The 26,615-nt window shown below is 55.1% G+C and overlaps 1 protein-coding gene across 1 annotated transcript in view; it reads right to left on the bottom strand.

The window, feature by feature from the left end:
• Positions 1–26,615, bottom strand: part of ABHD17C (abhydrolase domain containing 17C, depalmitoylase) — a 48,936-nt gene that overhangs the window by 20,722 nt on the left and 1,599 nt on the right. The window lies entirely within an intron of this gene.

Raw genomic sequence — 26,615 nt, 5'->3', positions numbered from 1 at the left:
TACTTTAGAAGTGAACATTCTGGGGCACCTGGGTGGCTCAGCTGGTTAAGTGTCCGACTCTTGACTTGGCTCAGGCCACGATCACTTCGTGAGTTTGAGCACCGTGTCGGGCTCTGTGCAGACAGTGAGGAGCCTGCTTAGAATTCAACCTCTTTCTCTCTGCCCCCCCCCCCCACATGCGTTTTCTCTCAGTCTCAAAATAAATAAACTTAAAACAGAGTGAACATTCTGTTTAATGGGAACAGTTTCCATCGGGGATCACGAACAGTTCTGGAGACGGATGGTGGGGACAAGTGCACAACCGTGTGAATGTTCTCAAAGCCACAAAAATGTACACTTGGAAGTGGCTGAAATGGTAAATTTAATTCAGGTATGTTTAATCATAATAAAAGGAAGAAAAAAGGGGGGAACATTCTTCTTAAATCTGACCAATTATTCCCTTTTGAAAGAGTACAAAGGAATACTCCGGCCCTCCTGGGATTCCAAGTGACTTTTTACTGTAAGAGTAGAAACAATAAATAGTAAATAACAGAGTAATAAAGGGTAAAACTTGTTTTTTTTTTAATTTTTTTTTTAACGCTTATTCTTTTTTTGATGGAGAGAAATGGAGCGTGAGCGGGGGAGGGGCAGACAGAGGGGGAGGCACAGAATCCGAAGCAGCTCCAGGCTCCGAGCCATCACCACAGAGCCCGATGCGGGGCTCGAACTCACGAACCATAGATCATGACCTGAGCCAATGTCGGACGTTTAATCAACTGAGCCACCCAGGAGCCCCTTAAAATTAAAACAAATTTTTAGTGTTTATTTATTTTTGAGAGAGAGGGAGACAGAGCACGAGTAGAAGAAGGGCAGAGAGAGCGAGGGAGACCCAGAATCTGAAGCAGGCTCCAGGCTCCGAGCCGTCAGCACAGAGCCTGACGCGGGGCTCGAACTCACGGACCGTGAGATCACGACCTGAGCCGAAGTCGGATGCCCAAATGACCAAGCCACCCAGGCGCCCCTAAAACTTGTTTTTTTACCTGCAAAATGTCTAAAACCCAAAGGCATTAAAATGTGCCAGCGATGTGAAGAAGGAGGACCGTGAAGACAGGCACCTCACCAACGCGGTGTTCTACAGATCTAGCAACGTCTTCTACCCGCGATCTTTCTCAGAGGGGAGGTACAGACTTCAGGGAAGTCTAGGGGTGATCTACATGACAACTCTATTTCATTTAAACATAATTTTGACCTCATTGCCCCCCCAAGACCGTGTTCTCCTTCCCACCAGCTCTCCACTTTGCCTGGATTTTTTTTTTCTGAGCAAAAACAAAGGAAAACCACTCCCTAGTACAGTCCAAGGACTCCACTGTCCTCTTGTTCTTCTGGAGATAAAAGGAGTCCCCCAGGATCATCACAGAAGGCAGAGCAGAGCGTGGAAAGGCAGAGACGGCTTTCTTCTGCAGCACCCATCATGTGACTAAAACCGTGACGGAATTCCAATTTCTATATTTGGCCACTCAAGGGCAGTTGTGAAAGAGGTTGGCCGCACTCCGAAACACGCCCTGGCCCGTCGAGGACGGGGGCCTGGGGACCCTGGAGCCGGGCCCAGCCACCCAGACTGCCGGCAGCACCCCCAGCTGCGTGACTCCGAGGCGTCGCCCACGTGGGGCCCTCACTTCCTACCCAAGTCAGGCTAAAATAAGGCCTCGAGGTAACTTCCACGGGATATTTTAATTAAAATACTATGCAGCACACAAACACAAGGAAGCAAAAGCTACGTCCTGTTTATCGTAAGCCGGAAGCCTTTATTTGGCCGCTAAGAACACTGTGTGCCAGGACACGAGTAATTCAGAAGCGCCCAGCTTGCCGCGTCCCACCCACACGCTTCGCGGGCCGTGTCTCCGTATCGCCATGGCCCTGTCCCTGGCGTGTCCCACAGGCACCAGAGACGCGGTCGGAGACACAGGGGACCCGGCTCCTCCTGCAGACAACACCGGCCGGAGACGTGTGCCCTGAGCTGAGAGAAGGAGCCCGCGAGCCCTCAGGCCTGGGTTTGCGTCCCTGCTCTCGGCCCATGGTCGCCTCACGTGTTCCCTGCCGTGGCCGTGGCTCTTCTCCGGCAGGACGCGCCACGCTGGTCCTTTCGGACAGCGAGGGGTCTCGTGCAAGGTGCAACGCCGGTGACGCTCCCAACGGGGACGGACAGGGAGCAGGTGCTCGCTCTGGAATGAAACCGCCGTGCCGCTGCCGACACGTCAGACGGCGACACCCCCAGACGCGTGTATCACGCGCACCCCGGGGCCTGCAGTGGACACCTCCCTCTCCATCCGCCCAGCGGCCGCTCGGGGGGCAGGCCAGGCCGCGGCGGGGGAGCCCACGCGTTCTGTGGCACGGGGGACTTCGGGGCCACTGCGGAGGCCAGGGTCGAGATGCTGAGAGACAGGAAGGCTTTGCCAAGCACAGTAGTGGGTCAGACGCACTGGGGGTCCCGCTAACTCGGGCCACGCTCCTGGGACTCCGGTGCTGGACTGAGCTCTCTTCTTTGTTCTGAGCGCAAGTGGATTCCGCTCTGCTGGGCGAGGCTGATCTAGAACCTGCCACGTTGGCGCGAGGCCGATCTAGAACCTGCCTGCGTCGGCGCGAGGCCGGTCTAGAACCTGCCGTGTCGGGCCGAGGCCAGTCTAGAACCTGCCGCGTCGGTGCGAGGCCGGTCTAGAACCTCCCGCGTTGGCGCGAGGCTGGTCTAGAACCTCCCGCGTCGGCCCGAGGCTGGTCTAGAACCTCCCGCGTCGGCTGCGGGCGCTCACCTGGCTCTCCCCCACCCCAGCTGTTACCAGCGCTGCGGCCGGCTGGCCTGCTGGCTTGCCCTTCTTCCGGAGCCCCCCGGACCTCAGTCCCCGTCTCGCAGATTCGCTCCAGGACGCCAACCGGCAACAGAACCTGCTGAACTTCCTAATCCCTTTCTTCTGCCCTAGGATGTTCCTGCCTGAATATTCCTAATTCATCCGACTGCCTGCTCACAATTGACCCACGGTTTGTGAATTTCCCTCAAAGCAAGTCAATTCAGAAAAGGGGGATTTTTACTGCAGATTTTCAAAGTTAGTCAAGAATGGTGTTTTTCAAAAAAAAAAAAAAATTTAAAAAAGGGGCGCCTGGGTGGCTCAGTCGGTTGAGCGTCAGACTTCGGCTCAGGTCATGATTTCAGGGTTCGTGGTTTCGAGCCCCACTTCGGGCTCTGTGCTGATGGCTCGGGGCCTGGAGCCTGTTTCGGATTCTGTGTCCCCCTCTCTCTCTGCCCCTCCCCCGCTCATGCTTTGTCTCTCTCTCTCTCTGTCAAAAAAAAAAATTAAAAAAAAAAAAAAGAATTGTGTTTTTCATCAAAACTTGAAAGAAATCAAAACGATACAAAATCTTCTATAAAGTACTAACGTTAAATGTCTTCAATACGAAAGGTCTATTTGTATTTCTACCTTGAAAAAAAAGCCTATTGTCACCTTCCTCTACAACGTATTAGAATTCTTCAAATTAAAAAAAAAGTGAAACAATATGGCCAAAATGTTTATGAAAACATGAATACTCATTATAATCTAAACCTCACTTCTTTGGCATAAAGCAAAATTGATGAGCAAGGTTACACGTTTCCATAACTCTGAGTATCGGAACCAAGTATTACAGAGGAAGTATCTCAGCTAAGCTTTTTTTTTCTTTTTTTGCCCTGCTGGTTGCACACACACACGCTGACCGCTTTCTCTCTGGGGGCTTCCCGGGCATCAGAGAGAGAGAGAAAGGAATCACATATTTCCCAGCATGCAAGAATGAACAAGGAGGGTTTGGGTTTTGTCCTCGTGGGGTTACACGCTCGTGGTCTGGTTATATAGACTGGTTTCATGCTAAAATAGGAATGCCTGACTGTGAGGTCTGGCAGAGACAGACCCGGGCCTAACGCACTCCCCTCACTCAACAGACCGGAAATCTGGAGACCAGTAAATCACCCCAGTGCCGACGTCCCGTCGTGTTCAATGCCTCCAGCCACGTTCATGGGGCATCGGAGCCAGGATTTGTGATTCGTGGGCTCAGGGCCCGTGGACTCACTTTCCAAGGGGATGAGGCCCACACCTGCCTCTGCTGCCCCCGCCCCCCCCTTGTCCCGGGCACTTGCTCCCACAGGCTCAACCCTCCCAGGTCAGAAATCACACCCATCAGGCCAGACCAGAGGTGTTCCCTCTGGGGAAGGCTGGGTCTCCCCTGCTTATGCACAACAGCAAGGAACTACTGGGGGGCGGGGGGAGCTCCCGAAGAGGAGGACACACTTCCACTCCACCTACCTTGTCTCTGATTCTAACAACCTGCCAGGAGCTACTAGCCATTTCTTTAAAGTTCCCGGCAGCTAGGTGAATTACACGAGGCCACCAATCTGGCAGGGGCCACAGCCCGGCTCTGAGGCCACATCAGATGCCTGCCTCCAAAGCTGAGCCCCTCGGCCCTGAGCCCCCCGTCTCCACGTCTCCCCCAACAGCCCCTCTGTTCCTTGGCGGCCAGGGTGAGTCCGGAGCACGGGAGGCCTGCCGACCCCACCCCTCACTCCACACTCACGTCTATAAACAACAAAGCACCAGAACAGGTGATCAGAGAAAAATCACAAGATATATAGAAAGATCCTACAAATTCTGCAAAGGCAGCAATTAGCCAAGAGAGGAGGGACAATCTTAAAATTAAAAAAAAAAACAAAAAACAAAAAACAGAAAAAACTTTCCACACAACTCCTAAATCAAGGAGAAGTCAAAACCCCAACGACAGGCCAGGTAAAAATGACAAGTGCGTGGGTGTTGAAAGGCAAAACGATAATAAAATCATCACCATCACCATCAGCATCATCACGGCCGTCAAAATATCCAAGCCGACACTGACGTTAACCCAGAATACAAGGCGCCAGAGCCTAACGCACAGGCGGACGCCCCCACCTGCTAATAGCGGGCAGCGGAATTCTCCACCTGCCACGTCGGCCAGAGCCCCACACTCTCAGCGTCCAAGGGACAAAAGCCCGCAGACCCCCTCTCTTCCGAGGGTCTGTTAATTCTCGGAAACTGCAGAGAAGACTTCCTGGGCAGATATGGTGAGTACCGGGGGCAGGTTTCGGTCGGCTACGCTGTGTTCCTTCTTGTGTCCCCCGCCGGACAGAGCCCGGTACCCAGCGGGCACCCACACCTCTGAGCGAAACCCCCACGCATTCCAGGCGCGGCCGAGACACGTGCCCTTTGTAGCGGGGCGCCTCCTCCTGCCGGTGCCGAGGCTGACTCTGGTCATCCTCCAAGAAACCGGAGGACAAAAATATCATCGTGGGGGGTTGCATAACTCAGCGAACAAGGGAAGACTGCTCGGCACGGGATTTAAAAGACCAATAACGGCACTTATAACACAAATGGGGAAAGGAAAGGCATGTGTCTCTATTCTCCCCCTCAAATTCTACTCAAAACAAGAAAACGATGTGAAGGAATAATAATAATAATAATAATGTGAAGAAAACGATGTGAAGGAATAATAATAAGGAATAATAAAGCAAGCACTCCAGCGAGCCTAGGGCAGGGTGTCCATGACCCCCACAGACCCACGGAGCGGGGGCCACGCCGTCCCTGTGGAAGGCACTTCTAAACCCCGCTTCCGGCTCCGTTTTATGTTTCCGGCCATGTTTTTATTTTTCCCTTACTGTAACGTATCTCCCTTTATGCTTCACGGATGATTCACGGCGAGACACAAATCGGTCGGTCAAAAATCACTACGTGGTCCGAAACCCAACTTCCACAGTGATGACCCCGGCTCCTCAATGTATTTTCCGCCTAGGACAGAAAAGGATTACATAAAACGTTGAGAAAGACTTCGTCGCAAATGGCTATCGGCTTTGGTACTTTAAGTAACACACGCCAGGCCGCGCTGGCCCCGGGCCGTGGCTTCCTGCCGGGCTCCTGTCTGAACAGCGCCTTACGCGCCAGTGAATGGAGCCCCCGAGAGTTCCAGATAATCGAAACCTGACCTCACTTCAGGGCTATCGCTTGACTCCGTGACAAGTCAAACTTATCCCGAATGTCCACCTGGCTGGGAAAACTCCCAATAACTGTGCAGCAAGAACCACCTGCCGCAGGTGAATGTCCGACCTCCTGCCTTGAACCCTGACGTGGGTCAAGCTCGCGTGGCCCGCCGTCTGTCCCGTGGGCTGCTGGCTTGTCTTCCTCGGCTCAGGACCTGCCCCTGCAGTCTGGGCTGGAGGAGGGGCCCTGCCAGCTGACGGTCCCCACGAGCGATGTCCTCCAGAACCAGCATCCATGGCTGTGGCCGGGAGGGCCAGCCCGGGAGCCCAACGCGGGGCCCACACTCGGCGGCTGGGCTCACTGCCCGTGGGCGGTCGGGCCCCCCGGCCCCCTGGCCCACCTGAGCTCAGAGAGGCTGAGGGACAGGAGACCAGGTGCCCCGCACGGCACCGTGAGCGCCCCCACAAATGCCAGATGCCCACCTCCCTGTGCCCCTCGGTTTCCCAAAAGCCCCCAGCGTTACCCTATTTTAAGCCCTTGACTTTTGTTATAGTTTAAACTCCCTTAGAGCACAATACACAGAATACTTTCCAATGCCTTATTTTAAAAATCACGTAAAACGAACTTTGCTCGAAGGCCCGAGCAGCACCGAGGGGACGGGCCTCCCCGACCGGTGACTCTCCAGCTGGCCCGCTTTTGGGATCAGAAGGAACTCGTGTTATCCACCACTCGAAGTAACAGCATCTCCTCTATGGGGGCTCCCGACGCCCTGAGGAACCTTCGGCGACCCGGCTTCTCTGGGGTTTTGCCTACAGAGACTGTGCAAATACCCGCCTCCCCTAAGATTTCTCACTGAACGTTAACGAAGTGTCTCTTGACAGTCATTTGGTGCGTCTGGCTCCGTGTGCTCCACTCTGGACCCCCATCAAGAGGGGGATTTGGGGTCCCCAAGGCGACCCGTGGTGAATTCTCGCTGGATTGCGGCATTCCTAAAGACACGAGGAGCAGAGGCCCTAACGGCAGGATCCTGCCCGTCCCTGCATCATTGGACAGCAAGTCAGACTGCAAGGGATTCCGCACGACGAAACCCAGGAAGGTCTCCCCGTACAGAGTGCAGGCCATGCCCAGGGCGGCCCTGGTCACCAGCACACGTGATGACCTCGACAGTTCACAGCGAAATGTTGGTTCGCGGGGCGACCGGGGAGGCTCACTCGGTTGAGCGTCCGACTTTGGCTCGGGTCATGATTTTATGGTTCGTGAGTTCAAGCCCCCACGTCGGGCTCTGTGCTGACAGCTCAGAGCCTGGAGCCTGCTTCGGATTCTGTGCCTCCCTCTCTCTCTGCCCCTCCCCTGTTCATGCTCTGTCTCTCTCTCAAAAATAGAAAATAAACATTAGAAAATAAATTTTAAAAAAAGAAGAAGAAATACTGGTTTATGAAGCAGTAATTTAAGATCCGTCTGACCACTAGGTCAAAACGAGGGCCCAGCCCATTTGATACTTGCTTCCCAGCTGCCTGCCCTCAAACCCCACTGAAGAAGAAACACGTGAGTCCAGAAAGGACCAAGCCCACCAGGGCAGAGAGGACGGGAGGATGGGGCAGAATCAGAGGACAAGAGGTTTCGGTGCCTTTACAGGGCACAGAAGGGGAGTGGCGATTGTTGACGGATGAAAGCGAGTGGATAAAGTTGTCCGGGAGAGAGGACACTGCGGGGAAACTGGGAGCCGCGGGGATCACCGGACGGCTTCAGGCTCAAAACTGGCACAGAGCTAAAAATAGGGAATCGCACAGATCCGCCCCCCCCCCCCCCCGCCAGACCCTAAGGCCCCCTGGGGTGAGAGAGACTTCTGGTTCCTGCCCTTGAGTGAGCTCATCCCTGTCCTAACCCTGGGGCCTCCTTCCACCTGTGAACAGAATGTGCATCTCAGGGAACATGCCCAGGCTGCCTTCCCTCTCGGGGAGAGGCCACGGGAGGGAGGGACAGATCTGCTCATGCCACACGAGGACACCCAACCCGACGACCCAGTTCTCACAGAGCACCAGACACAGCGGTCAGGGCAGCGGACACGTGCTGAGCATTCGCTGCTGATCCGGCACAATTCTAACACCTTGGCGGCTACAGACTCATCTAACCTCAACACGTCTGGCTGGCAGCTGCCGTCGTCATGACGAAAGTGCTTTCCATGCAGGAAAAGGTATGGCGAGGATTCAACCTGAGTCTGAGGCAGAGACCAAGCTTCTAATCACTGAGAGACACTACCCAACACACCAGGAAAACGGGGGGCACTGGAGCCCCAAGTGCGAGCCTCACACGAACAGACAAGTGAGGGGCCAGCTTTTAGGACTTAAAAGAAAAAAAAAAGGGATACCAAAAAAGCAGGGATACTGATGGATCTGAGAACACACATCCATAAAACAAGAACAGGGTGCTCTGAAAAAGGAAAGTCAAAGGCTAACCGTGAACTGAGAGACAAAAGACACATAATGCTAACACAGAAAATCTAACTCAGAGGCTACAGCACCAAGCCAAAGAGATGTCCCGGGATGTCAAACGAACTAGACAAAGAGACGGGGACCTCGAGAGGCAGAGGGGGGCCTGCAGGCCAGGGTACCAGGGGCCATGCCAGGAGGGCGCTACGCAAGCGGACCCTGGCCCTCGGTGAGAGCCTGGCTGGCAGGGGGCATGTGGAGATGGGCCGGCTCACGGGCTCACTGAGCGGACGGGGCTGGGCTGGAGCGGAAGCTTCTTAACCACGATCACAAACACGGCCAACGGAGGCCAAAGAACCAGCAAACGCTGGAAACGGCAAAAGGAAGTCAGCAGGAGTGGATAATGGAGAAGAATCCTTGTGTTTCACAGCAGAAAACCAAAGTGCTGTCCAAGGTCGTTCCTGGGTGCTGGGGAGTCCGTGGCTTTTGTCATAATCTCCCCTGTTTATTACCACTCTAGGCACACGTATCGCTTGAGTCAAAACGTTAAGTTCTGTCGCGAGGATGTCACTCACGTCTCACATCGTCCTGTCTACGTTTCTCCCTGGCACGTCGGCAGGACCCGGTGCCGGCAGTGACCCTCGCCGTATTTGTTACTGGGACACGTTCTCCGGGACTTCCCCAAACACACCCTTCCTTCATAAAGACGAGGAGGGGGGCTGGTCCTACACACCGCACAGGTCACAGCTGTCGGCGGGACGAAACGCAGGCACGCCCGGGACCGACCAGCGAAGTTTCTCTGCCCTCACCGCGCCCTTCACAAACCGGCCGCGCCTCCGGCAGACGCAGGGTGACACCATCGCCCTGGAACGAAGCCACCGTCCTCCAAGTCACCAGCTGCTAATCTACGGTAATTACATTTAAGAATCTGATCTCAAAACCAAGACTGAATATTAATAAGGTCAGCGGCAAGGAGATACTGGCGGGCCAAGCGTGGGGCCTGAAATTACAAGACGACGTTTAGAATCTCCAAAGCTGGTCTCAAAGACAGCCGCAGCGCAGGCCTGAGGCCTCACGTGAAAGAGTCCGCGTGCACAGCAAACCAGCTGACTTGAGGGGAGGGCGTTGGAAGCGATCCAAAGCTTCGAGCGAGGCGCAATTCTGAGGGGGCTGTCGGGACGGTAGCATCGGCCGACCCCAGAAACCCCTGCTCTCCCAGCCCAGCCCACCTTCCGGACGAGCCGGCGTCACAGTGCACACACCACACGACGGTGATGTGCCACCGGAGCGCCCCGTCGGGCCACCGGCTCGGCAGACTCGTGAAACCCCCCGACTGTGCTACTGCAACCGTGTGGGAACTCGGCTCGAGGGCATCCTAAATTGTTCGGGACGACAAAGATTTTTTTTTTTTTTTTTAATTTTTTTTTTTTTCAACGTTTTTTATTTATTTTTGGGACAGAGAGAGACAAAGCATGAACGGGGGAGGGGCAGAGAGAGAGGGAGACACAGAATCCGAAACAGGCTCCAGGCTCCGAGCTGTCAGCACAGAGCCCGACGCGGGGCTCGAACTCACGGACCGCGAGATCGTGACCTGGCTGAAGTCGGCCGCTTAACCGACTGCGCCACCCAGGCGCCCCAAGGACGACAAAGATTTTAAAATCACTGTTTAAGTGCGTCTCGCTCTTAGTTTACCAAGCGAATGGACGACGGGAAAAACAGAAATACTAAAACTTAGCCCCGTGGTCAAGGCAAAGATGAAAAGTATCAGAGGTACCAGGGCTTTGGGAGGGCTCTTGGTTTTGTTTTTGGTGTTTCCCACCATCAAATGCTCACCGGCCTCCGGCCGACAGAGGCTATGTTCCATCGCAAAGGAAAAAAGAGAGCACTTCAAGAACGTGTATGAAAAGCTACAAATAAATGTGTTTTAAAGACTGTTTGCTCTTCCCGCCATCCTTCGGGGCCCCCGTAAGGGTGCGCATGACGGTCCCGGCAGACGCTCTCAGGAGCATCACCAACGCCGAAAAGAGAGGCAGACGCCAGGTTCTCACCAGGTCGTGCTCCGAAGTCAGCGTCCGGTTTCCGGCCCTGGTGATGGAGCACGGTTACACTGGGGAGCTTGGCGTCACTGATGCTCACAGAGCTGGGAAAACCGCTGGGAACCCCACAGGCAGCAGGTGAAACACGTATGGGGCGAGCCGCCCCCGGTCTGCCGTATGACTCCAGGATCTAGAAAAACCGCGTAATCGTCTGGTCCCGTGCCACCAGTCTGGTTTCGTTGAACTGACAGCCTCAGCTGGCATCACGGACCATGAAGAAGCCGGACGAAAACACTCAGGAGGGAAAATCCTGGGATTCCTCCTCTAGGGAGGTAACACGTACCTACAAATAAAATGCCTCAATGGACCAAAAAAAAAAAAAAAAAAAAGACTCCTTGAAAACTGAGATACGACTAGGGCATTATTTTTTTAATGAACTCTCAGTGAATAAAAGCTTCCCTATCACATGAAAGTCTTACCACTCCACTCTATCTCCTACTTTCAGAAACGCATGCATACGCAGCATCGAGCCGCATTAACTGGGGAGTCCAGGCCACGGGAGCGACAGGGCCATCACCCTGCCCTGCGGTCAAGTCTCAGAGATGTCACCAAACCAGAACGCATTCAGGGAGGACCACCACAACCGTGAAGGGTCGAAAGAACCGGGGGTACTGAGCCTGCGAAAAGAGATGATTAGGCACCAGCACTCGCTGAGGCTGTACCTGGAGTTCCATTCTGGAGGGAAGTCCGAGACGAGCTTTGCCCCGAGGGAGCGTACCTGACGATAGTGGTTTCCAAGTGCACGGCTGTTCAACGCAACGGCGAACCAAGAATTAGGACAGGGAAGAGAAAAAGTTAAGAGTTGAGCTTAACCACAGAAAAAAGTTGTCCTTAGAAGGATTCAACCGGTGATTTCCAGGTGTGAATTCAGTTATTCATCCAGACAACAGTTGAGCCTGAATGGCTGCCAGTAGTCAAGGAACCACCGGCAAAGATAAATCCAGGATTCAGGCGACCGGCTACCTGGGGATTGGAGGGGGTTGGCGGGAGTTAAGGGGGAGACAGAGAGGACCACACGGTCCGAGGTTTCCCCAGTCCTATGATAGGAAGTCCTATCACTTCCCCAGCTCTTCTCTGAGGGAAAGCTTTGGGATGTTTACTTTATATTACTAAAGCAAACACAAAGGCTAAATAATTAGTAGCGAGTCGTGAAAATACACCAAGAACCTACGAGCAAATTTTGCACTTGAAGGTAGCAAAGTTTTTTTTTTTTTAAGAATAAAGAAATTCTTGAATCAAGCATGACCTAGACTAACTGACTAGATCTGGACTTTTCCAGCTTCCACACACCGGCCAGGCTGCCCCTTCCTTCCCTCCTCCAACGAGACAGGGAGACGATTTAGTCTGCCAAATAAAATGGCGTGGAAGGTGATTTTGACAACGAAATGCGGGAGCGGCACAAATCTCAGCAATATTGGACCCATTAAACACGCCTGGCTCTGAGACACCACCGCTGTCCTTATTGTTCTTCTCTTGCTGTGGATGAATAAATGTGTCTCCCGGCACCGTGGACTGGCACGGGGACCCGCCGGAGTCCCCCAATCCTCACGTCCCTCCCAAGGATCGTGCGACCACACACTCGAATGGCTTCCCTGGCAAGGGAAGGGCCGAAGCCTTCAAATCCACTGATAGACATCACGGGCTTTACCGGGCACAGCACAGTTAACTAGATGAACAATCTTGCTCCTTAACGTCTCCGGCTATAATTCCGGAAAACTAAACTCCTGTGGGGTGGGGGGCTGGGGGAGGGGGGAAAGATGATTTCCCTTACAAATGGCACCTGACATCGGGGTCCACTCTGGCAAGACACCCGCACACGTTCCAAACTTCAGTCTTCTGCTGCCTGCGCCCCTCTCGCTGTTGGCTGGCAAAGACCCTGTCGCTTTCGTGCCTTGGTAAGAACCCGCAAAGTGGAGAGGTTTCCAAGGACTTACGTCACTTGCTGTCCCCTGCCCGTTGAGACAGGAACACGTCAAGAGGCTCGTCTGGGATTAGGCGGAAGAGCCCTTGCTGAGACCTGCCTAGCACTAGGCTTCGGGCAGCCGGGGACGAGGACCACCCTGTATCCTCGGGGTGGGCTCCATCCGGACGTCTTTCTGAGGTTCTCTGTCGAGCCTAAAGCACGCCAAGGTGCTTCGCAAGGTGGATTCGCAAGGACTTTTCACTCCCCGTCCGCAAACACAAACCCTGCAGCTCAGTAGGGGAAATGGGTCTGACTTGAAAGGCTCAGGAATAAAACCCTGTTCCGTGTTATTAAAATAGGTCATGATGGCTCTTTAGAGCCAGTCTCAGGAAGGACAATAAACACAGGAACACAGGAAGGAGAGATAGAAGCCAATGTGCTAAAAAAAAAAAAAAAAAAAAAGGTAAAATGTGGAAAGCCCGCGTTGCCGGACCATCCGTACAGGACGACGGACAACATCGCCGGAGAGCAAGCTGTAAGAGTGCCCAGGCCGCAGCACATTCAGAGACGCCGCGCTGGAAGGAATCTGACCATCCCGACAAAGACACTGACGCCTGGCCCTCGGCCGCTTCGCAGCCCCCGGGCTACTGCAGACCACTCACTCTCCCTAAACCTCCTTGTACTAGCGCCCCGAGTGCAAATGACAGTCCCTTTCTCCCAAAACGCTTCTCGGGACCAGAGAGGGCACACAGAAAAGCGCCCAGGAGGGTACAACACCCTTCAGAAAGGCAGGGTGCTATTCTGAAAATCTTTTTCTAATAAAATTTTCTCACGTTTGTTTATTTTTGAGAGAAGGGGAGAGACAGAGCAGGAGCCGGGGAGGGGCAGAGAGAGGGGCAGACACAGGACCCGAAGCAGGCTCCAGGCTCCGAGCTGTCGGCACAGAGCCCGACCCGGGGCTCGAACTCACCAACCGCGAGATCGTGACCTGAGCCGAAGTTGAACGCTTGACCGACTGAATCCCCCAGGCGCCCCTCTTTTTCAAATCCTTTTTTCTTTTCTTCCTTTCAGCTGATTTCCAAAGGTTCAGGAGACATTTTGTGTCTTCAGAATACTGCTAGACACAAGTACAGAATTCCACGGGGGGAAGTCTCTCCAAGGGTATTCAAAGTCATCTTTTAAATGCAAATGGAAGGGTTTTTGTTTTTTTTTTCTGTACTAGAAAAGACCTAATAACAATGAAAGATTGTACCAAGCATCTGGCCCAGCACCTGACACACGTCAGGGAAATTGTAAGGTTGAAAATTCTAAAAATTTAAATTTCTCAGCCTGCTCAGATCCTGTGATTCTAAGAGAAGTCCAAGAAACACTAACAGTATTCGTCTAGACCACCGGTGTCCAAACTTTTCACCACGCTTTCTCCTTCCTAAAAATGAGCACATATGGGGGCACCTGGATGGCTCAGTCGGTTATGCGTCCGACTCTTGGTTTCAGCTCAGGTCGTGATCTCAGTTTGTGGGTTTGAGCCCCACATCAGGCTCCGTGCTGAGAGCGTGGAGCCTGCTGGGGATTCTCTCTCTCCCTCGCTCTCTGTCTCTCTCTCAGAAATAAAAAAATAATAAAATGTCTTTTAATAAAAATGAGCACACGTATCCGATGCATGTACAAATATAGATATATACATATGAGTGTTTTAAAGCATCGTATGAAACCTGGGGTGCCTGGGTGGCTCGGTCGGTTGGGCATCCGACTTCAGCTCGGGTCATGATCTCACGGTCCATGAGTTTGAGCCCCGCGCCGAGCTCTGGGCTGACAACTCGGAGCCTGGAGGCTGCTTCCAATTCTGTGTCTCCCTCTCTCTCTGCCCCTCCCCTACTCATTCTCTCTCTCTCTCTCTCTCTCTCTGTCAAAAATAAATAAACATTAAAAATTTTTTAAAACTTTGTATGGAACCTTATGAACATTTAAAGCAAAAAGGCAGACACTGAAAAATAATAACGAATAGAAACAGAAGTTCTGCTGTTTCCACGTGTGCAGTGTGCAGCCTTGAGTACCTTCCAAGACACTCAGTGCCCATCACCCTGGGAGCCCACTGATGGAGAGAACACCGTCTGATTTTAGAACGTGAGCTCCAGGGGCAGGCTGCCTGGGTCCAAATCCTGGCTCACCTCTCGACTCCGTGTGACCCTGGTCAAGTCGTCCCTCTTTTCCTGGTCCTCGGTTTTCCAATCTCTAAACTGGAGACAACAACAGTCCCTGCCCTACAGATGCGATGATTAGAACTACGTAACGTATGACATTTGCTCCACACAAAGAAGAGGTTCAGGGAGTCGTGGCGAAACCCAAACTGACATCCAAGCAAACCTCTGGTTTATGAAGAGAGAAAATGGGGCCCGAAGACAGGACAGGACCAGGCACCGCGTGCCTGTGCATCTCAGTGCCTAAGCAGGGCCACGTCTCCTAGCTCCGGACCACCAGTGATCTTTTCACTGCACCCCACTCATTACAAATAGATGGGCCATACCTCCTGCCTGCCTGCCTGTCTCTCTCTCTATCTAATCTTTACGACGCTGATGTTGAAAACCAGTAGCCGAGACTCCGGCACCTTTCCTTTGATACGTATTTGGTATTAAATCTATTTAATATCCCCCCGAGATCCACTCTCGTATTGCAACCCATACTCCAATAATGCCAGGACGCCTCCCACGACGCACCAAGGTAAGCCCAGTTCTGCGGCTGGCTCATCACCACGTCTGAGTGCTGATACAGACAGCAAGACGTTGCCGGGAAATCAGACAGCGAGGATAGGATTTGTGCATGTCGATGGTGTGGAGTTTTCCTCGCAATAAAGAAGAGCCACAGGAAGGTGATAATCGCGTGGGGGAGGGGTGTGGACAGAAGCGTGTCACGGGTACGGCAGAATACTGATAACCATCGAAGGTGGGGGATAATAAGGACATGGGTTTTCTTTTTAATGTTTATTTATGTTTGAAAGAGAGAGAGAGACAGAGCCTGAGTGGGGGAGGGGCAGAGGGAGAGGGAGACACAGAATCCGAAGCAGGTCCTGGGCTCCGAGCTGTCAGCACAGAGCCCGACGCGGGGCTCGAACCCACAAACCGTGAGATCATCACCCGAGCCGAAGTCGGATGCTTAACCGACTGAGCCACCCGGACGCCCCAGGGACACCGTGCTCCTGCAGACGAGTCAGCTGTGGTCAGAACCAACTAGGAGCTCTCGGTAGCAGTGCCGAGAGCCAGCGAGCTATGGTCAGAGCTGTGGGAGCAGAGAAAGGGACCCGGGCTTTGTGGGGACCACGGGTCCGGTCCGCAGGCGCAGGGGGGATGGTCAGCGGGGTGTGCGGGCTGGAGAAGGGCGGTCCGGGCAAAGAGCTCGGGGAGCCCAGCTGTCCAATCTCCATAGGCACACAGGCCGCGGCCCTTTCAACGAGCCTGGCCAGAAAACACTGTGGGTGGAAGAGGCCACTCCCGACACCCTCAGGTTCCAACCGTCCCGGGTGTTAAGGAGTCACCTTTGCAGCTCCTGGTAAACGTGGACACAAGAGGAAAACGCAGACAACGGAAGCAGCGGCCACAGAGCGAGCGGGTGCTACGGAGGCCCCCAAGGAGCTCTCGTCCCCCGTTCAGCTCAGAGGGGACACGTGGGGACAACAGGCAGGCAGCAGGCATCACGGCAATCAAAACCACAGTCTTTGCCACACCTGATCGTGCGAAGGTAGCAAAGATGCTCTCACACCCTACACGCCGTGAAACGCTGGTCCCCGGGGAGCAGCGTCAGGCTTTCCAGAAGCTAGCTGGGGAAGCCAGGAGGTTTGCAGCACCAAAGGGACCCTGGGGTGATGGCCGGACCCAGGAGGGGGCAGCGCCTTCCACGGGAAACCACACGGGTGCTGGGAAGACACCAAGGGGGTCCAGGCTCCAGGCACAGAGCGTGACCTGGGAGCCACCAGCCACCAAGCAGAGCACACATCACCGGACGGCATGGTGCTGTCCCCCAAGGAGACACCCGTCACTCGGGGGAGCCTCTGACCCTGCCACGTGGGGCTCCCTCGGAGGCCAAGGGACACAGGCAGGGTTCTTCCAGACAAACGCCCATTCTCTCCGATTTGCTTTTGGTTTCGTGGCTTTTCCTCCTTTGAAGGGACAATTCCCAAATTCATCCCGAAGTCCAGGCTCGCACCCTGTCGCCCCTCCACTTGACCCCCTGGACGTCTGATGGGCATCTCAAAGGCGGCAATGCCACAGCCGGAGTCCCGGCCCAGCCTTGGCACTTGGGAGCCACGCCAGCCCCCGGCCACCTCAGTGAGGAGCGACTCCGGCCTCCCGCTGCTCAGCCAAGACCCTCGGACTCGTCCACGCCCCTCCCGTCCCCACTGCGCTCAGCCAATGCCCGTGGTCTGTCTGCACAAGAGCACCCCGGGTCCGAGCCCTTCTCACCACGTCTGCTGCCACCATCGCCTCTAACCCGCGATCCCCCAGGGGAGTCCCAACCCGTCTTCCTCCCTCCCCGGTACCCGGGCCCTCTGTTCATCACCAACACAATCACCCGGAACCACTGACACCCGTCAAATCCGGTCCCTTCTGTCCCCGAGGCCCCCGTTACACGCCGTAGGACCCCCACCGCCCCCCTTCACTGTGTCCCCCTCCTCACGGCCCCCACTGTGCATGCCTCGTGGCCCTGCTCCGGCCACACCGGCTTCCCTGATGTTCCACGAACCTTAGGGCCTCCGTCCCCTGGCCTTTCCTGCACCTGCACGGAGCCACGGGGCTGACCCCTTGGCGCTTGGGGCCAGAGGTCGCTCTTCGGATGAAGCACATTCTCACCTTTGAAAACCGCACCGTGGGCGCCCACTCTCCGGGACGCCCATCACCCTACTCCGTTCTACATTCTCTGCCCTTTAACACGTACCGTGTTCTCATCAAATACTGTTTACAGAATCATGGGGTTGGCTGCTTTTCCTTGGTTTCTGCCCCTTGCAAGGAAAAGCATAGGCAAGAGAATACGAGACTGAGTCAGAAAGGGATGTTTCCTGCTTCCAGATCCCAATGGCGGAGCGCCGCGGGAGGCGATACGAGACGTACAAGGTGTGGCCGCGGCGGGGGCTGTGGAGCCCAGCCGGTGGCAAAGGGCAGGGAGGGCGAGGGACGGGCCCAGCGACGAGGAAGCGGGGGTGCTGAGAGCAGGCTCCGGGGACGTCCCCGTGGGTGGGACCCAGACAACCGTGATCAGGCGAGCGAGCTCTGATGACTCAGCAGCAAGGTGTGGCTGGCCAGACGTGCGACGGACAGCGAGGCGCCCAAGGGGACCCGGAAAACACAGGGCGACACGAGGTCGGAGTGGTGACGAGCTGTGTTTACAGTACGCTGACTCTGAGGGGTGGCGGGGCCCCCCGTGGGTGCAGCCCAGGGGCGGTGGGACCCCAGGCCAGCCAGCTCCCGCTGGGCGTCAGGGACAGAGGCAGACACGGGGAAAGCCTTCATGGTGACAGTCCTGCCATCTTCGGCCCTCTCGTCATGACGTCCTTTCTGGGGTTTTCTCGAAGTCTGAGTGAGAAAAACTAATTTCATCCAATTAAATACATGACAGCACGTTCACTCAAAAAACTACTTCAGGGGCGCCCGGGTGGCTCAGTCGGTTAAGCATCTGACTCTGGATTTAGCTTGAGGTTCACGAGATCAAGCCCCAAGTCAGGCTCAGTGCCGACAGCGTGGAGCCTGCTTGGGGTTCTCTCTCTCCCTCTCCCTCTCTCTCTCTCTCTGCACCCTCCCCCCAAAATAAATAAAACTCAAAAACTGAAAAAAAACCCCAGCAACCAGAAACAGGGAATTTGAAATATCTCTGGTTTATGACAAGAGGGATAAATCAAAATACTGAAGTTAAACCGGCATATACAACTCCTGTACACAGACCTTTGCAGGCACTATAATCCTCACGATACACGGTCTGGTTCTGTCCGCGACAATCGCCAGAAATAGTGTTGGGTAAGTTGGAACTCTCACTTGATTACTAACTGTACTAGCAGAGGGCTTAGCTCGCAGTTATAATTAACGTCTGGAAACCCACTGAATACAGGCTCCCTTCGCACTCCTCCCCCAACCGAACTGGCCAGATTTCTTTTTTTTTTTTATTTTTTTAATCTTTATTTTTGAGAGAGAGAGAGAGAGAGAGAGAGAGAGAGAGAGAGACAGAATGTGAGCAGGGGAGGGGCAGAGAGAGAGGGAGGTACAGAATCGGAAGCAGGCTCCAGGCTCCGAGCTGTCAGCACAGAGCCCGACGCAGAGCTCGAACTCACGAACCGCGAGATAGTGACCTGAGCGAAGTCAGACGCTCAGCTCAGCTCAGCTCAACCGACGGAGCCACCCAGGCGCCCCAACTTCATTTTTAACCACTGAGAAATGGAGCCGAAAGAAACAAACTAACAATCACCACGGGATTCTCTGTGCTCCTTTTTTCTCCCCAGGACAACCGAAGCAGCACTGCGTTAAAAAGTAACCTTGCGGCCACGCTCTTCGCTCTTTCCGGTGATTCAGCAAATCACGGATGCGCGACAGTCAACTAGCAGGCTGGGGGCCGAAGCGCCATGACCTGGACTTTCTGGAAACAGGTTCACCACGGTGCCGGGGTCCTCGAGCGCTCTCAAGCAGGCCAATGGTGTGAGCTCCAAGACAGAGCCTCGAAGACTCGACAGGAATCAGAGCGACGAGGCACCGTGGGAGCGCTCGGATTTTCGAAGGAAGTGCGCGATTCGGGTCCCGCGGAAGGTTGAGGGAAAGGGAAGGCCAACTGCCTGCTGAGGTCGTCCCGTTCGTGTAGAGCCACCGGACCACCCTGGGTGGTGGCGGGGGGCTGGCTTTCACCTTCTCCTCCTCCCCACCCCTGACTCTAAGCCCCAAGAAGTCTCCGGTTCCAGCCGGAACATACACCCCGCGAGTGCGGCCTGCCAACGGCCTGGGGGAGGGAGAAGAGGAAGGGTTTGCCAAGGGACCGCAGGGTGCCGGGTTACAGGCAAAGTTTCCTCTCCTGTTCGGTCCTCCTGCGGGCACCCAGACGCCCGGGCAGGGGGGTGGGGGGCGCTGTCGGATTCGGAACCCCAACGCACACCCCCCCCCTCCCAGAGCTACGACAGGACACCCGGAGCCCAGACGAGCGCGTTCGAAGAGCCCTCCTCCTGGGCACCGAGCCCAGTAATGCCCCCGGATCCCGGCAGGCAACCGCGATCCGGAGGCAGACGACCCTCCCTCCCACGACGCATCGCCAGGAGGTCACCAGCGGCCTGACGCCACGTCACCCGCCTCACCGGGACTCCTCGCGTGGGCGCGCGTCGTCTCCCGTCGGCGCGAGAAAAGGGGGGTGCAGCACAATGACAGATGCCGACAGGCCACGTGCACGTAACTTTCGTGACGGGATCTGACCGCGCTGCTCTCGTGTTGCTCACGTCTTCGTGTGCCGAGTGCATACGTGACCTCGATCGCGGGTACGCATGCAGACAAAAGAGCACCGCACACGGGGGATGGGGGGGGGGAGGGCGTCTGGTGCTCTGGGGGTTTGCACCGTGCCCGCGGTCTCCCACGGACAAGGGCGGAAAAGCGTCAAACTGAAACATCTCTGCCCTTCTCTGCGTCCACACCGGCCCGGCCAGGGTTGCCCTTAGGTCTACGAAGAGCGGGGAAGGAAGCAATTTCTTTAATGGTCTTCCTGATCTGAGTGCCTGGCCTTCAGCAAGATCTGAACGTTCGGTCGTTACGGCTCTAATAACCGTATTGATGAGCGTAAACGATAAAAACGGCCCACGTGTGGCGCCCTCCCCTCGTGGAAGGCGCCGTGCTACAACACTTGCTGTTCATGCTGTTACTTTGCTATTACTGTTACTGTTACCACTGCACCTGTCACGGAGGCTCGTGCTGCTTGGGAAACCTGCCCGAGGCCACGCAGCTAAGGGTGGCACAAGCGGGATCCAGACTCAGGTCTGCCAGACTCCAAAGCCTCTGCCCTTAACCATAAAAGCCCCAGGGAGAGCTCAGACTCGCAAGAACATTCCTTTCCAGGTCACCCTTGAGACAACCTTGCTGCGTTCCTCTGACGGAAGGAGCCAGGGATCGGTGCGGCTGTAAATCGCCTCAATGAAGACACGAATCACGAAGTCACCTCAACCCGGGGGCCTCTGACAGGAGCCGCACACAAGCCACGCCGACACAGGCTCGCCCGTGTCTCCTGCCTCCTCTACCCACGCCCACCCACTCTCCTCTGCCCCGGGGGCTGCTCAGAACCTAGTTCATGCCACCGGCCACTTGTCCCCAGCAACCGGGGGGGGGGGGGTATCAGCTGCAGGGCAGGAGGGAGGGGAGGCCCTCTTCCTACCGCCCGTCACCTGCCGTGGGAGCCCACACGCGTGGTCACAGAAAGGCAAAGACGTCGCTGATCTACTGACCCGCTTTAAGAAGTGAATTGTGGGCTATTTTTCAAGGCCTGTGCTCTTTTGTGAGAGTGAGCCCTGTGGAGGCCGGGGCTCCGTGGAGACTGGGCCTCACCAGCCCCACAACCAGAGGGGGCGGGAGCTTGGCTGGCAGAGTCCCAGGGCCCGCTCTCTCTCTCTCTCTCTCTCTCTCTCTCTCTCTCTCTCTCTCGGAACAGGAAACCCAAGCGTGTGGCGCCTTGTTCAAGGTGACATGATGGGCCAGAAGGACAGCTGGAATCAGGATGAATCTCCCCGGGTCAAAAGGTTCTGCGCTTATCTAACTTTTGTAAATTAAATCTCTTGGACAAACCGGAAGCCTATTTAGAAAAATGCGGAAAAAGAAAGCAGTCTTCGAACAGCCGATTAGTGGCGCCCTACGTGAATCTGTGCTGAGACTCTGGATCCTGCCCACCAGGCTTCCTCTTCACCTGGAGATTTACAGCGTCCGCGCGGTGCAAGCAGAACGCAGCCAGAATTCTCGCCGCCGTTCCGAATGCCAGACTCCGAGTCTTACGCGGGATTACCGACACGGAACAGGGTGGAGAAGTCCTGCATCCCGGGAGGAGGAGAGTAGCGGGAGGGGAAGGCTTCTTCCAAGTTTATTTTTATTTATTCTGAGAGAGACAGAGAGGAGGCAGTGACGGGACAGGGAGGGAGAGAATCCCAAGCAGGCTCCACACCCAACGCAGAGCCCGACGCGGGACTCGATCCCACGAACCGTGAGGTCATGACCTGAGCTGAAATCAAGAGTCAGATGTTCAACCAACTGAGCCACCCAGGCGCCCCAAGGCTGCACCGTAAGTGACCTCGGGGTGGTATCCTGCAAGTGACTTCTCCAGAAAGGCCTTTTCCGCCCTTACGGAAAGACACAAATCACGGTTTCCGGCCCGAGCCTCCAAGGGCACCCTACGTACAAACCAACACGTCTGGCCGAGAGAACAAGCCCAGGACTGACTGCCCATTCGGTCGCTGGTCACGACTTCCACAAGGGGATCACCAGAGGGAAGTGAGGCCCGTGAAACAGAACCGTGGAGAATAATCGTGAATCACGGACCCAAAGCTCCGAATCCGGTTGGGCTGGAGAGAAACTGTCCCTGCCGGATGCGTGGGAAGGCGGCGTGGACGGCCGGGCGTGGAGCAGGTGCACTTGGAGGGAGAGGGGACGAGACAGCAAGGTGAGAGGCGCTGTGCAAACCCCAAAACGCACTTTTCAACGCATCTATTCTGAAGAGTCACGGTCTTCCGAGAGGGATATTCCCACACTGGCTGCCTTCAACGGCAAGCCGATACTCTGTTCCCTTTCTAGAAATACCACTACTTTCCCCTTATGTCACACACCGTCCGTAACACATTCTGTTCCCCTCGTCCCCAGTCAAGCCCAGCTAGAAACCCGAAGCATCCTTCCCGAACGGCACCGTAGTATCCCCTCTGACAAAGCTTAAGAACAAAGAAGTCAGGTCCGCAATTTCCCCAGTCCGGGGAAGGGCCTGCTTTGCTGCTCCCAGGGGAGACCCACCCGGAGAGGCCAAACGATACGCAGCATTCACAACCAGCGGACAGGGCTCTCGAAGGGCCCCACCACCCGAGGACACTCACTACAGCCTTCCCGGGACCTACCAATTTCCTAATTACGGATCCTATGAATCAGAGACACAGAAGTTACAAAACAGCAACCCTTGGTTACCTATTCAAAATGCCTCTAGGGGCGCCTGGGTGGCTCAGTGGGTTGAGTCCGACTTCGGCTCAGGTCACCATCTCGCGGTCCGTGGGTTCGAGCCCCGTGTCGGGCTCTGTGCTGACGGCTCGGAGCCTGGAGCCTGCTTCGGATTCTGTGTCTCCCTCTCTCTCTCTCTCTCTACCCCTCCCCTGCTCACGCTCTGTCTCTCTCTCTCTCTCAAAAATAAAACATTCACAAAATTTTTTAGAAATGCCTCGAAACTCTATCCCACCTTTCACCAAAAAAAGGAGAAAAAAGCAAGCAAGAACGAGTCTGCGGTTAGGGATGCTCAAGGGGAGCGAACCCTACGGAGCCCCGTATCGACACGTGCGTTTAACGGCTAATGGTGTGCCGGCAGAGGAAGTGAGTGTGGCTGCAACGTTATCTTTCCTAATTAGCCATTTGCACGCAGTCACCGGACGTCATCTATCTCTGTCTGCGCTGGCTTTCTCTGATTGGGTCGGTGTTTCTGTCACCAAATGCCTCGCTCCGCCACAGGCTCCGCGTCGGACGAATGTTCCCACAACTTCTGTGAATGACGACGGTGAGCGCAGGTGCCCCTCCTGTTCTTCCGGATGAAGACGCTCCCGGCTGCCTCACACCCCATCCTCTGGCTTATCTGCTCGACTCACCTTCCTGAGCCCTGGGTCCCACTTCTGCACAGCCTACGACGCCGACGTCCGCGAGGACCACCACCCCCCCCCCCCCCACCGCCCCGGGGACGTGTGTCGAGGGGGCTCCTCCGTCTCCGCCCATCTGAGCCAACAGAGGAGCCACCCTCCAGCTCGTTACACACTGCCTTCCAAGGAGGCCACCGGGCTTCCAGTGTCCCGTCTGCAAGTATCCCCAGGGGGTCCCGACGCGTTCCCCCAACCGCGCGTCCTCAAAACACAAACGTCACACGCGTCCTAACCGTCAAGCCGTCGATCACGCTCAGGTCCTCACTCGTAGAAGGTTCTCACCTTCCCTCCCTGTTCCCACACCGGCTGCCGGCGGTGGGGGGTGGGGGGGGGGCTAGACAGTCACGAGTCCCTTCCCCAAAACTCCTAAGTTGAAACCGCACCCCCAAAGTGACACTGTCAGGAGGTGGGGCCTCCGGAAGGCGGTCGGGTCACGAGCGTGGAGCCCTCTGGTGAGGTTGTGCCGCGAACGGTCCCTTGTCCCTTGAGCCGAGTGAAAATACATAAGCCAGCAGCCTGCAACCAGGCAGAGGGTCCTCACCGGACCCCGACCACGCTGGCACCCTGATCGCAGCCCCTAGAAGCGTGAGGAACAAACCGTGAGGTCCCGAGGACCACCCAGGCTGGGCATCTCCTCAGAGCAGCCCACGGACCGGGACGCCACGTGACTTCCTCCACGCTGTGTCCACACCCTTCCTGGATCCTGCGAACCTGCTTCTCTTCCACACCTTTGCTAGCGAGGTTCAAATGCTTAAAATAATCGTCTGCTGGCCCAACAGCAACGAACACCCTGCTTGCTTCAAGTTTCCTTCCTCCGGAAGCCTTTATTCTGAAAGACTCGCCCGCCCACCACACGGCTCCTCACTTAGAGGCCCCGCTAACCTACCCCAGGCACGTGCGCCCTCGGTAGTGTCTACGCGGGAAGTCCCCAGCCCAGCACTGGGCAGCCCGGGACAGCGCACATGGGGGGCGGATACAGGTGAAGAAAACGCACAGACGCTTCGCCATCCCGAGGACATCCACGTCACGGACACAGCGCGCGTACGTCGTACGACCCCCTACGGTGGTACCCTTGGATGTGAAAACTTTGGAGGGAAAATTAAACCCAACTCCTTCTAAGAGTCCAACCTAGGAAAAACTGAATTCACCCCATTTATCTATTTATGGGGCACCCATATGTGCCATTCACTAACCAAATATTTAAAAAAAATTTTTTTTTTTAACATTTATCCATCTTTTTGAGAGACGGGGAGAGACAGTGTGAGTCGGGGAGGGGCAGAGAGAGAGAGACAGACAGACAGACAGACAGAACCCGAAGCAAGCTCCAGGCTCTGAGCCGTCAGCACAGAGCCCGACGCAGGGCGTGAACTCATAAACCATGAGATCGTGACCTGAGCTGAAGTCGCTCAACCGACTGAGCCACCCAGGCGCCCCGTCGCTAAACAAATATTTAATGTATGCCATTATTTTAAGGCATTGTGGGGCATAAGGAGGACACAGAGCTCCTGCCCTCAAGAGACTTCCAATTCGGTGGGAATACAGTTAAATGACAGGATGTGGTAAGAAAGTACGGGAAGGGCAGGGCGGGGTACCAGGTGCCCATGGACACAAAGGGTCTCCGGATCCAATCAGGACCCGGTCAGGATGGAGCGTTCCCGGCACAGGAGGAGGGCACGCTCGAGAGGCCGGAGGCGAGCATTAGGAGGGAGAAGGGAGGCCAGCACCGGGCCGGGTACTGAGGGGAAGCAAGCGGGACGTGCACACCTGACTTACAGGCTTACAGTCCTCCTGCGGGAACCCACCTGGGGCCGAAGAAGAAGCACAGAGGACGAGAGAGCCGCCGACGGGAGGCCGTGAAGGGACCGAACAGCTTCCGCATCGGGCGACTCCTAAGTTGTCGGAGTAAGTGAGACACATACACGCCCCTCTTGAGAAACCTGATAAATAGGCCCGCATGGCATCGTGGGAAGAGCACTAAACCAGCAGCCAAGAGACTGGTCCCCTGTCCGACGGCCTTCCCTGGCCTCCGTCAGACGAGGTGGGCACAAGATCAATGTCCAGAAGTTAAGAAACAAATTCAGGGGCCAGCAACCTGCACTCTTTTCCTTGTTTATTTGTCGCTGTTGTTTCACTATGAAACCAAATGGAAGACATTATACCGAGTACGTCGCCCATAGAAAAAAACAGGGGTTTGTGAAACACTTTGGGTGTAAACGCATACAGACAGGTACCGACGTTACCTGCGTGCGCTCGATAGAGACCTGACGTGTAGTATTTGTTACTGGGGGGGGCCACTGTCGAAAAGGCTTGAAAAGCCCAGGGCAAGATCATCTGTAAGTTTCTTCAACCTCTAAGACGCTCATCGTAGCCTTTAAATTCTAACCCACTTTGGGGACGCCTGGGGGGCTCGGTCGGTTAAGCGTCCGACTCTTGGTCATGATCACAGGGTTGTGAGATCGAGCCCCACATCAGGCTCTGTGCTGGCAGTGCGGAGCCTGCTTGGGATCCTCTCTCTCCTCTCTCTCTGTCCCTCCCTTGCTCTCTGTCTTTCTCTATAAATAAATAAACATTAAAAAAATAAAATAAATTCTAACCCGTTTTACAGGAGTGTGAATCGATCCAGACGTGAATTGTGGCATGAAATTACATAAGTCATGGGAAAAATGTAGATCCATCATCAGATAATCCAAAACTGCATCGGACTGTTTATCCAGAAGCCGTGCCTTTAATTAAACTAAATGTGGCAAAAGTCTCCAGGAAATAACTACACGTCGCCTATGTGGTAACACGGCCACACCTGTATACTCAGGGCAAAGGGCTAGCCTTGATTCTGACGGGCTTTAGTTCTAACGCAGTTTGGCACAAGCAGGGACAGGGGCTCCTAACATTTTGATACCCAAGGGAGGACTTTAATGGTTCGTTTGTTACGGACTTCAGGCCAACCCTTATGCTTACTACCTTTACCAACGGCACACTGTAGCAAGGTATTGACTGTGTAGGACACACTGTTTTGAAACCCCTTCCAGGAACAGGTGGCTCTCACTGTATCTACGTACGATACATTCTCCTCCGCCCAAGTCATTTTCGAAAAACTATCAGCCAAGAGAAGTCCTTCAAGACTCCAGGGGAACACAAATTAGCATCTGAAATGTTCTTCTGTCGGACAAGCTATTTTCCCAGAAAGGCAGAGGGTGACTTATGAGCATGGCAGGAACAGGAAAGGAGACAGAACTCATTCCTGTCGGCCACCTGCATAAGCCAAGCAAAGACATTTTAGATCAAGTGCCCATCGCCATAACAGGGCCAACTGCATGT

This window comes from Neofelis nebulosa, chromosome 7 (assembly GCF_028018385.1).
Source record: "Neofelis nebulosa isolate mNeoNeb1 chromosome 7, mNeoNeb1.pri, whole genome shotgun sequence".
Classification (NCBI taxonomy): Eukaryota; Metazoa; Chordata; class Mammalia; order Carnivora; family Felidae; genus Neofelis; species Neofelis nebulosa.
The sequence above is the reverse complement of the archived record's forward strand: the minus strand, read 5'-3'. Positions and strand labels throughout refer to the sequence as shown.